The sequence below is a fragment of the Corvus moneduloides genome, chromosome 6 (assembly GCF_009650955.1).
Source record: "Corvus moneduloides isolate bCorMon1 chromosome 6, bCorMon1.pri, whole genome shotgun sequence".
NCBI lineage: Eukaryota > Metazoa > Chordata > Aves > Passeriformes > Corvidae > Corvus > Corvus moneduloides.
In genome coordinates this window covers 13,502,503-13,514,969 of record NC_045481.1, presented here as the reverse complement: position 1 = coordinate 13,514,969, position 12,467 = coordinate 13,502,503, and the positions used below count along the sequence as shown (strand labels likewise).

General features: G+C 39.4%; 1 long non-coding RNA gene across 1 annotated transcript in view; it reads left to right on the top strand.

The window, feature by feature from the left end:
- The first annotated feature begins 10,655 nt into the window (after positions 1 to 10,655).
- LOC116446084 overlaps positions 10,656 to 12,467 on the top strand; it is a 47,811-nt gene continuing 45,999 nt past the window's right edge. The window contains exon 1 of the long non-coding RNA XR_004241038.1: positions 10,656 to 10,944. This is a non-coding gene — a long non-coding RNA (uncharacterized LOC116446084). The remainder of the gene's footprint in view (positions 10,945 to 12,467) is intronic.

Sequence of the window (12,467 nt, the reverse complement as noted above, 5' to 3'; positions counted from 1 at the left end):
TTTTCTCAGATCAGACTCATGGCAAATGGTGGAGATCTGCAAGCTGGGAAGGGGAATGCAGCTCTTGAGTGTTGAGGATCTTACATGCAAAGACACTGAAAATCTTCGTCTCATGACCTTTCTACATTTTCTATGTTGTTTATTTAGTGGTCTGATGTTTGTGAAACCCCAGGAATCTTGTGCATAATTAGTTCTGACTTCAGAGGTTACACAAACATTTAGAGAAATCCTATGTTGTCTCTGTATGAGGAGTCTTCTGGTAAAACATAAAGAACAATTACAATAGCTCTGTTTTGAAAAGTTCACTCATTTTTTTTCTCTCCCTCCTCTCAGGCTCAGTTTAAAGGCACAGAAAGTCACAAAATTAATTTCTGGGCATAGAGCAGCGATAGGGAATACACATCATAAAGTCACCCTGAGACAAATAGATAACTTTATTTATTCATACTGAAATTTTAGGACTGTTTTGTGAGCTCAGGATGATGTTATGTATGGTTCTGTACAAAGAAAAAGACAGTCTACGCACATCAGATAGGAGAAAAGAAGTAAAACAACTACCTTTTTATAGCTCAGAATCTGAAGGCTACTGATAGTGGGCAGCCCAAGATCACACAGAAAGTCTGTGGAAGGGTTGAATGTTTGAACTGAGGTCTTTAGTCCTAGTTCAGTTTCTTAATCACAGCACAGCCTTTACTCTGACCAGCTCAGCCTGTTTGGCTGAGCCAAGTTCTCCATATCACGTTCCGCTGTAATGTAGACGCACAAAGCAATTTAGAAAGGCCCCCTTTTTTATGACTACAACTAATTTACCAAAATTCTGTGAGAAAGCATCATGACGTAAGCAGGGATTTGCCTCTTTTTTTTAACTGCAGTTGTTTACATTGCTCCAGTGACAAAGAGGAATATTGTTAATGAAACTTTGAGAAGGAAGGTTGAGTTATGCATCCCCGAAGTCCTCCATTTGCATAGTTTTAGAAAGTGGATATATTTGGCAGGCATTCTTTTTATTCAGCCATGGGTTTGGCACATGCCAGAGTAGAGAAGCTGAGTGAACATCATGCAGCAATTTAAACTGAGAAAACAGATGTGGTTTTGCATTTTGTTATGTGTTGAGTCTCAGGCTACCATGAAAATATCTTTGGGTAATCAGCACACCCAAAATGCACAGTTCACATGTTGATACCTTACAGCTATGCTACAAAAATAAATATTTTCCTTTTTTTTATTTCTTCATTTAGTTATGCTGCCCCAAATTATCTGAGTATTGTGGATAATTATAGTTGAATTTATCAGGATTAATTTTATTTCACATAATCATCCTTGCGTTTGGGTTCTTTTATGCATTATTCCAATCCTTGGGCCTACAAACCAGCAAAGAGAGATGGTGACATCACAAGATTATTTATAACAGTTTCATATGAGCAGAGTGCAAAACTTCTATTTCTGAATGGGAGCCTATACAATGTGAAAAAACGAATGAAAATGACAGTTAAGCAGTATTGAACACAGCAAAAAATATTTTCTTAGAAATCACTTCGAATATAGACTAAAGAACTGGTGACTGCAGTGCAAATTTAACATAAGGGATTTAAGACCTGGTCCCATATCATGGGCAGAATTCCCTTGATTTAAATGCATGTCAGTTCAGGTCAATAAAAGGCAATTACTTTTTTGTATGATGATAAGTATGAAACCCTGAACAATGTCTGGAATGTGTTTGTTGCTGATCTTTGAATTAGATGGGGAAAAATAGCAATTCTTGCATTGTTACACAGAATCTTGCTAGATTGTGTTAAGTGTGAGGTTTCAAGTTGTTAAAGTAGGAAGTTAGGGCTATTAAATCATGATTTCTGTGTAATTATGGAAAACACACATTTGTACTTTATGATAGCTACTGGCTTGCTAGATTTTTTCACAAGATTATGCGAAAACAGTACTACTGACTTGTTCATAGCACTAATTTTACAACTGAAAAACCAATTGTAGATCACTTTAGGGCAACCTGCAAACAAGGCTTATAAAGTAAGAGTGAAAGTAGCTGTAAAGTTCCTAGCTGGCCAAAAAAATGTGTTCATTCAGACTGACTGTCCAGTGTGGCTGCAATTGTGAGTGTTTCTTCTTTGGTTGCTACTTTAATCAATCCAATTTTTTCTCCCACAGAAAGTTTTGCATATATAGTTCCAATTTATAGATGTGACCCTAAAGGAATTGATTAAGATAGTATTTTTAATATCACTTGTTACTAGAAGTGAGTTAATACTTCATAAAAATTTCTCTTCAAATTTGACCTTTTTTTGTCTCCTTCTCAAAAAGTCTGCAGTCAGACTGAAGGTTTTTGTGAAAAGCTGTACCAGAGGAAATGGTTTAGCAGATTATTTTGCCTATTTCTGATATTTGGAAAGCAAATTTCAATACATGTACCAAATGTACTCATCCATAACAACTGGCTATGTCAGCTCCCTTGAGGGCCAGGTTTAACAAGGGTAGTTCAGGGAAATAAGTTTATAGGTCCATCTATTTCTGCAGAGCCTATGAGGAAGTGCTTTTGGAACATCCTGAACACTGACAGGATCCTGGATAAAAGCTCATTCATATCTTCAAGAACTCCATGATTTAAATTTTGTTTCTCCCCATATATCAAGGCATGGAGAGCTCATTTCCTCACTTTCAACAAGAAACATGTTAGGGTAGCTGAAGTGGCTTCTTACTAATAGCCACAATATGCCATGAATAGAAGAACTGTAAAAAAAAAAATTCTTAAAACAATTTTTTATTATTCAAGTAACTCAATTTCTTAAGTCATCAACTTCAAGTGAGGAAAGACTGACAATATGTGTGCTCTTCATGAGGGGAGTAAAACAGTGGGGGAAAGCTGTCCTTTGATTTTGGTTCATATTCAGGGAACAGCCTGGGTTAATAATTTAAAGGTAGGAAGTTAATTTATGCATCCCTGAAATCCTCCTTTTGTGCAGTTTTAGAAAATGCATACATGTGACAGGATATCTCATTGTTCTCAGGATGTGTTATCGTGTATATGTGGAGTAGCTTTAGTGCGATATGAAATGCAAATTTGACTCACTTTGTTCTTGCCACTTTTATGAATATTAAAAATATGAGTAAAATAATTGTGAACACTTGGAAAAGGTCTTTAGCTCCTAATTTCAGTGCTATGAAGTTTTTATATCGGTGCAGTAGAAAAAAAAATTGAAAATTTTACCAGCTTATATTGGCATGAATGTAGGAAATTTAATTGAAAATCTGCATTTGAGTGTACTCTGAGTGGAACTTTATGATGGCATGAAACCCTAATGCCAATACCACAACAGCCTCTCAGGCCAAAACAGTATAGCTCATTCACGTTAAGTCAAACAAAATGTGGTCATTCAGGTGATTTTACACCAGCACTAACCTCCTGTAGCAACATGTTTGTAATAAAGAAGGGGTTAAAGAAGAGCTTATCCTCAACAGACAAGGCAGTTAGCCAGGCATGGGGCACCAGCAGTGCCACCACTCGACATCCCTCATAACACCAGTCCCACTTGATCCTCCCTGCTAAGTGCATTGGCTTGATGAGAAGGCTTTATGTAACAGTTTCTACTCTCACTAACAAATTCCTGGTAGTAAGGATGACTCTAAGGCTGCCACAATGTGCCTTGCTTAACATTGTTAAGCACTACCTTTGTAAGCCATTCCTGATTGTGCATATATGCTGAGCAGTGCTCCAGAAATTGATGCTATGTAAAATCAACAGAATAGACTTGTTTAAATTATTGTGGGAGACCAAAAGGCCAAGTCATTACTTTATGCATATGATTCTTTAATGTAAAAATAAAAAACCAGATACTTTGCTTCCCCAGCATTCATTGATGTTATACCTGTGCATTAAGTGCAGACTCCAATACTTCATATTGCAAGACAAAGAATTATGGTGTAAGTACTAGAAGAGACTATTTTTCTGGTCCTTTAATTTTAATAGCACTGTAACTGTGAAACTGTGGACACAGAATCGTTTGTCTTATTTGTTTAGATTATTCAAATAAAACATGAGTAATAATCACAGCTTGGGCTGGGATTCTTCTTTACTTTAACTCTTCTAAAATCTGGACCTGTTTCAGGAATTAAACATCTTTTCCTCCATGTGGCTTTTAGGCTGCAGTTATAAAGCTCTTCATCAGCACGTAGTGACTTTGCTCATTTCTTTGACAAAAGGCTGATAATCTGCACTAATGGCTTTGGCTGAGTCATATGTTTAGTTCCCAACTGACTTTGACTGGCAAGCTGGGGAATATTAGCAATGTGGAAACTAAGGTTGATCATGGAAGGAGACGGACAAGCATCTTGGCTGAAATCCTGCATACCTTTACTTTTATTAGAGTTCATTTTTTTCTGAGGTTAGACTGTCTTTAAGTTACATTCCCTTCTCTGCTAAAAGAAATTTTCAGGTCCTAGACTGTCATTCCTGCACTTAATAGTTCCTCTTTAGACAGGTAGCACTTAGGATTATGTCTTCCCAGAGGTAAAGTTTCTCTTGAGTACGAACTATCTCTTATCCCTAAACAGGAATGTATGAAAAGTATAAAAAAAAAAGAATCTTTATTTTCCTGTGGAAATCACTCACATCCAGTACCTGGAATTATAACCACTTGGCAATTTACCCACCAGCAAGGAGGGGCCATTTCCAGCTTGGAGTGGGTTCTTTATTTGTTTTGGTTTGGCGGTAGTGCTCTCTGGGGTAGTTCAGTTCTGAGCTACTCTTCTGTCTTTTACTCCATATATCAATATAAGAACACATATCCTGACTCATATAGATGGTGATAAATTCTGTATAGAAGAAATTGCAAATTGTATAAGCCTTTAGGTGACGAATAACAGGATAGGATTGAATAAATAGTGATTTAAGATCCATTTACCCATAAATTCAGAAAGATAAACATTGTCCAAAACTTTGCCTAGCATGTGGACTGTCCTTGAGCAAAAGGATTGGAAGGTGAGGTGTAGGTTGTACTATTAATTTAGACAACCTTAAAATAAAATTTGGCAAACCCCACCCCCCAACCTCAAATCTAAAGTTAAAAAATAAATTTAATATAAAAATTCATAATTTCAAAGTTTGAAAGCAAAGGTTTTGGCTTCCATGGGCAAATAGAAATGCTTTACAGGGAAAAGTGACAAACATGCAAGTTTGCAAAGGTTTTGAGTTAAAAGAATCTTTCCTGTACTAAAGTTAAAAACTTGTGCTTAAGTTCATCACTTGCATTCAACAAATATGTCCCTTCTGTTTCTCAGCAGGATCTCCATAAGCACAGGTGGGAAGATTGGTTTTGCTTTGTAGAGATAGAATGATATAAATCTTGTGTCATAACCAGGATAAATGACTATTTGTCAGCCTGAATGGAGCTTACAGATTTTTGCATGACAGAGGCCTCCAAAGCATGCACATTTGGTTATTCCAAAACAACAGTCAGAAAAGTCACAATGTGAAATGTTTCTTCCTTCTTGAAAGCCAATTTCTTCCTGGAGGAAGCTTTATGTTCTTTCACATACATGAGATTCCAGCAGGTGTTTAAGCTTGACTCTCAATTATTGGCAGGTGATTTTGAAGAACAGTCACCCAATAAAAAAAGAGACAATAAAGAATTCCCACCTGGAAATACCTACCTATCTTAATAAGATAGCTTTATATAAAGATCTGAAGCCTTTTGAGATTGATGAGGACTGTTTACTTTCCATTTCATTCTGAGCCCCCTCTACTACATGTGTTGAATCAAAAGGCTGAGAATTTCGATATGGGAAACTGAAAAAGGAATTGATAAAATGTAAAAAGTCAGCTATTGTGCTGGATTTGAAGTCTTTCTCTCTCCCCATCTTTGCCTGGAGTTGATCAGAAAGACTGGAAGACAACCGTTCTCTTTTATTAACAAAAAACTTTAAAAAAGAAAGAAAAGCTCTCTGTACATCTGTGGCTCCAGAGACAATCACATAGAAGTACACACAAATATAAAATATGTGTGATGTTACATATTGGTGTGCAGTGGTGCAGTGGTATTGTATAGATGGAGACATAAACCTGTCAGTTCGGGTTTTATTGCCAGGAGTGCCAGATGCACTGTCCAGGAGCCCAGACGTATCAGTCAGTGCCACCAGCCCAAGAGGCCATGTCAGGGCTTTCCTCTGCTCTCACAGATTTCTCATTTGATAGACTCATGTTCCCAGACTGTAAGTGCCGTGGCCTCCCTCTGTGAGCTTTTAGCTTTTGATAAAGATGGTATTGTGTGTAACAACATTCATGTTTCTTAAAAGTTCCCATATCGCCTGGAAGAAACTCCTTAGGTGCTGACCTAAAACAGATGCTGTGAGCACTCTTTTTCCTACCCTTTAAACTTTTTTAATGGTTTGTGTATTTTAATTTTACCAGTCACTTAGCCTTCTCATTATATCCTGCTTCTCTCCCAGCTGCCTACAGGGGAGACATGGAGAGATAACCTTTCCTTTTCTCTCTGTCTAAGTGCAACATAAAAGAAAAGCAAAAAAAATTTACATGCCATGGTGTGGCTGTGGACACTGCTCTGCTTTGCCAGGACCTGTGGACTCTGTTTCAAGTGACTCTGTTTCAAGTGTTGTTCAAACTTGTACACAGGAGTTTTGCTCAGGCTGCTTGGCTCTGGTTTGAAAAGTGCAGTGGTCTCTGGTTCTTTGGGTGTCACCACTGAAGTGGCCATGAACGAGGCTTGGCAGGATGACCTGGGACCTAGAAAGGTGAATGTATAAAGATCTCAGGACAAAAATAAAGTGAAGATAGATTCATCTTTATTATAAGACAGTTACAGAAAAGAAATCAAATTATATTGCAGAGAGACTGGAGAGCTGGGAGGCCTGTAGCCTAGATTCCTGACACTATTAAATATTACCCTATGTTTGCACAGTTTTTATCACCTCTCTGCAACGTTTCTGTTCAATCATGGAAAATACAATGAATTAAAAAACATATGTTAGGATCTTAAAAAGCACTCCTGTTTTTTTGAGACTTTCAGCTAAAAGTTGCATAGACAACTGGCTGATAAAGTTTGACATGTCATAGCTCAGTCTTTTTGAGTCACAGAGACTCCACAGGAGTTATTCTCTCATCGGAAGAGGGTAGTACACCTACTACAGAAAAGGAGAACAAAACAAAGCCTGTAGACATACTCAAATCCACCACGCCAGGAGAATTTTGTTTTGCCTCAATGACACTTTCTGAGACTGTGGGCAGCAGATTGTGTTTGGATTGTCAAGGAAACAGTCGGGCCATTATTGTTGTTGTTAAATTTTTGGTGGTTGAGGGTTTTTTTCCCCCTCCTAGTCAAAGTATTAAAAAAAAAAAAAAAAAAGAAGTTGATTTCTTCAACAAGCAGCTGCAATGACAGATGGCTGATGAATGCACTACCAGCAGTTCCAATGGAACTCGACTCCGTGGGAGTCAGGGCACTGCGCACCTTCCAAAGGGCGCCACGGTAGTCGCTTGGGAAAGGGAGTGAGAGTCGGAATTTCTAACCATGGTGAAAATGTACTGAAGGAAGAGAACATGATGACAAGGGGTGAGAAAGGGAAGGGAGTGATTGAGATCCATCCAGCTGAGTCTTTATCCCCAAGGATGAATTAAGATGAAATAGGGGCCTCGAGCCATAAAAACTTCAGGACTACTTTAAAAATAATGCCTCCTCTGCTAAAACATATCATCTTAGCCACGCACTTTACTTTAGTCTTTGTTGATCTTTCTTCCTTAGACCCCAGATAGACTCCTCCTCCCTCTGTTCTTTCTATACACCTTTTTCTTCTCTTTCCTGTTCCTTCTTTTCCCATAGCTATCTCTTCCTAACTCATGACTGTGTGTGATTGTGAAAGAAACAGATAAGCTGTTGCTCTTCTTAAAGCTGCTTCCTGATGCCTGCCAGATGTCCCCCATGAGTCTTTCTTAGCACCCAGGGTCTGGCAATCCATGATCAGCCCTGCTGGGTGATGTGTGGTGCAGTGTCCTCCCTTGTAGTGCTCGGGCTTGAAAAAATGATTTGTCCTGGCCAGTAATCACCTCTTTGTCCAAAGGCGCCACATTTAAATGGGTAGTCAGCAAAATTTATGACCTTGTATTGGAAGTCCTGTGCCAGGTGTGAAAATTTGTTGCCCTAATGCCTTTGAGTTTTAGCACATCGTGGAGGCAGAAACATGACAAGAAAGGAACACAAGCCACACTCTCTGAAAGGAATTTGCAGACAAATGTGAAGAGTCAGTTTCCTGCATCATGCAGAATATCATAACCTGCAAAATCCCCAACTTCTCATGGTCCCCAAGACAGTGCAGTTCCCCCTTTCTTCAACTCCCTTTGTGAAGTGAGAAGAAAAGAACTGGTGCCAGCTGGAAAAGCAGCAGGGGTTTGCAACAGGGCAGTGAGTAAACGAGGAACAAAACTCCTCTAGCAGTAAATGTACTGTGTAAACATAAACAATAGCAACAAGCAAGACACATATTCCAAATCTGTCTCCAGTGAGAATCAATTATGTTATATCCGATGAATCGGGGGAGGGGGCTGGTGAGAGAGAATGAGGGCCTATTATTATTTTCAAGTCAAGTCAAACAGCCAAGTCTGCAAACAAAAGCGTTTTCTGTCTTTTTCTCTCTGTCTTGTTGATGGCCCTCCCTTGTCTCTCTTCCTTGGCATATTTCCTGCAGTTCCCCCACCCAGCAGTAGTTATATACATCTGAATAACACTGCAGTTCAAACACCAAAAGAATTGTTTTCCTGTGGTTTCTAAATGTCTTTTCTATTTTCTTATATTCATAATCCTAGCATAAGCAGTTCTTATCAAGGGGTGTTCCACATCAGAAAACTCAAGAATGAGACAACGTGTGTGTGTGTGTGTATGCTCACATGTACATGAACACATGTGACCAAGGAGGCAAGAAAATACTGCTGCAGATAATTAATGAAATAATGATAGGTACTTCTTTTACACCTGTGGTTGTAAAAAGAAAGGAGAGGTTTTATTCTTGTGTCTGCACATCACTATCTAGTACTAACACACAGAGGTTTTTTTCTGTATCCCCAAAATCACAAAATGGGAAATGAAAAGGGGAGGAGGAGAAAGAGAGAATTGCTGGAAATTATTGTCTCTTAGGGTGTTCTCTAATAATAAGAAAGAAGCCCCACTTTGAACTCTTGATTCTTTGCCAGAGAACAAAAACCTTAAAGCATTTTGCTACCTTTAATTGTATTACTCTTCTAGTAATCAATAAAGATAAAAAAAGATCATTCTATGTATAATATGAAATCACACAGTGTCTGACTATGTGGAGATAGATTCCACTTATCTGTCTCTAGGGGTAGCTTCTCTTGTATGAGAAAACTCAATTTTTATTTGGATTTTAAAAATGTTTCAAATTATTCAGTCAATGCTACATGCATATTAAAAGATTTATTACCAAATATTCTCATCTTGATGTACTGGATCTATGCACCCAATTCCCACTAATGTTAATGGAACTGCATCTGTAAATCCCTGCACATCAAAGGCAGACAGTACCCATAAGTATTGCAAATACATAGGTAGCTGGATAAATAGCACAAAGATTAACCACCTCTGACATTACTGGTTTTTATTTCTTTGTGTAAACGTTGGTCTCGTCTTTCTAAGGCTCAAGATGAGACGTAAGAAACTAAATGCATTGGGGCCAACTTCCCCCACGCTTCAGCATGGGTGTTGAAGGGAGACACCTGACTGCTGAGTGGTGGCGCCCACTCTAATTGAAGAGGAGAGGGAGAGAGGTGCCTCCACAGGGTGACTCAGATTTTAGGTGGGCTGAGTCATCCCCACAGGTGCCTTTTTCTCTCCACTGACTGTTAACTGGGGGTGTATAAAGAGATGGTAATTTGAGCACCTGAAGGGAGATAGGTTACATCAGGCCTTAAAGTATTAAGCCCTCATTCCTGCCCTCTGGTATGGGGTGATGGGAATGCTCCTGCTCAGGAAATAGGCTGCTCACCCCATGCTGGGGTGCCTATTAGCCCTTCATGTTAAAGGCCTGAAGAGAGATGAAGAAAGGGCAACCATCCCATGTCTCTCATTCACACCAGTATTAGAAAACCTACACTCATATATCAAAGCCAAGATTTTCAAACATGGATTCCTAGAGTTTAAGCCTTAAATCCCTAGATGGAATTCATATAAAGCAGCTTGGATTTCACTGCTCCAGAACTTGGTTTTGGGTTAATTATCTAATCTTAGGCATCCATGCTTTGTAACTTTTTGATCATGTTTTTAAATTAAAAGAAAACTAGTGTATTGTTATTATTAATAATATTATTAATAGATTTACTAATTTCAATGTCAACATATATACCAATATGAACTGTAGTTAAAGTAAATTAAGTATACTAACAACAAAGTTGTATAGAAGTGCACATGCCATGTTGGAATTCAAAGTAAACAAATGCATGTTTTAAAGTGAAAAAAGGATGAGGTGGAAAAAATAATAACCATGGGGCCAATAACTATATTAATTGTCAGAAGAGAATACAGCTACAATAAAGTCACAAGGAGTGTGTACAGTGAAAGATGAGTGGGATGATTAGAGCACAGACAGGCTAATAAATGTTAATTAATAATACCTTTCTGAAACTTCCATTTCTTATCTCTAGATTCACAAGTGCCTTACAAAGGAAGCATCATTAGCCCCATTAAGCAGAGGAAGGAGGAAGAGGCATAGAGTAATAAAGTACAGTGGCCAGCATCACCCAAGGGTACGGCTGCACAAACAAGTTACAGCAAGTTAAATTCGAGGATATATTAACGGAGTCAGATGCTCTGCTCTAGCTTCCTATTTGTCTGCTTTTGGCCTGCAGAAAATGAAACCCGTCTTACCTCAGGTCTAATGAAAAGACTAAGCCTCTTCTCCGGCTGCAGGAGGGAAAAAGTGAGTACCTGATACCCTGAAACCACACTGGCTAACTTGCTCTAACACCAACTCCGTTAAAAACCTGGCTAGTGTGTGAGATGGCAGCGATAATTCTGTGAGGTTCTGCTAACATTGGGATGAGTGTGGTATATAAATGGAAAGGGTTGACGGGAAAGGAAGGTTCCGGGGGTGAGATACATCGTGTAGTTCAGCACAGAAAAGTCAAAATCTGTTGCAGATCTGCGATGTGACAGTAGGGTTCCAGGAAAAGCAGGTGGTGTGGGAACACAGCTCCCCATTAGGGCAGGGCTCAAAGAAAAGGGGATCCGTCATAGCCAGAGCCTTTATTACTTAAGGCTTTAAAATCTGAAAGGGCCAACTTAAAATCAACCTGCCACTTCAGAGGCTGGCAGCGTGGAAAATGCATTGTGGTGTAATGTGTTCCTGCTGGCTCACAGGGCTGAGCACACGTGCTGCTGTGCTCGGAGCAAGCAGTGCTGAGCAGCCTGGCTCTAAGCTCCTCTAAGAGGGTACTACAATAATTGAGCTTGCTGGTAACGAGGTCTGCGCTGCTATATTTGTGATAGGCATGGGATAAACTGAGCACGCAGCCGGTGCCTGTAGCAGAACTGGAGGAGGGGGGAAAAGAACCTTTTTGACACCAGGGCTGGAAACCTGGCTTCAACTTAAGCAATGGCAAAACTCCATTAACTTCAGCTTGAGCCTGTGTTTGCCAGGTCCTTTTCACGGAGCACAGAGGCCTAACACAGTGCCAGCACACACCCAGCCCATGACCTCTGAAACACAATTCTTCAAAGTGCAGGGCAACATAATAGAAATAATTCTATGTGCCATCACCCAACACATGCTTTTACCAACTCAGAGAAGAAGTGTCTCCAGCTGTAGAGCATCCCTCTCCTCCTTTATGGCTGAAATAGAATCAGGATAATGACGGCATAGGATTCTATATAAATTTTATTAAGATATTCAGTCTTTATTTTATTGTTCATCTGTTTTGATCTGTCCCAACTTACTGCCTTTCTCACATTGTAAAATCTGGGAGAAGATCTGGCACAGACTGCATTTTCCCACATGCATTTTCCAGTGGCTCATTCTCATTTTGAAAACCCTCTTCATCAGAAATCCCAAATCCTTTGTCCCAATCACGGCTAATAACATGAAGCTTGAGTTAGAGAAATCTTCACTTTTTAGTGCTCTCCTATGAGTCTCACATTCTTCCATGTTCCAAATCAGGCAAATGCCTTAACTGTCATTTGACTGTGGAACCTGCACAGGCACTGTCTCTTGTGGCCCACTTGCTCTCCCTGATCCTCCTGACTTTGTTTCAGTTGTTTTCTGTTGGGGGCTGGATGCAGTAAGTTCATTTAGGAAGATCTAAAGGGTTTTGGTTGCTCTGAGGAGAGCAGTTCAAGGGTTATTCCAGGGCAACACTATCTTGAAGGAGCTGGGTAGGCAGTTCCTCCCCACTACCAGCACAATGGCCTCCTGGGTTTTCTCTTACAGTGGGATCTCTGAATGGT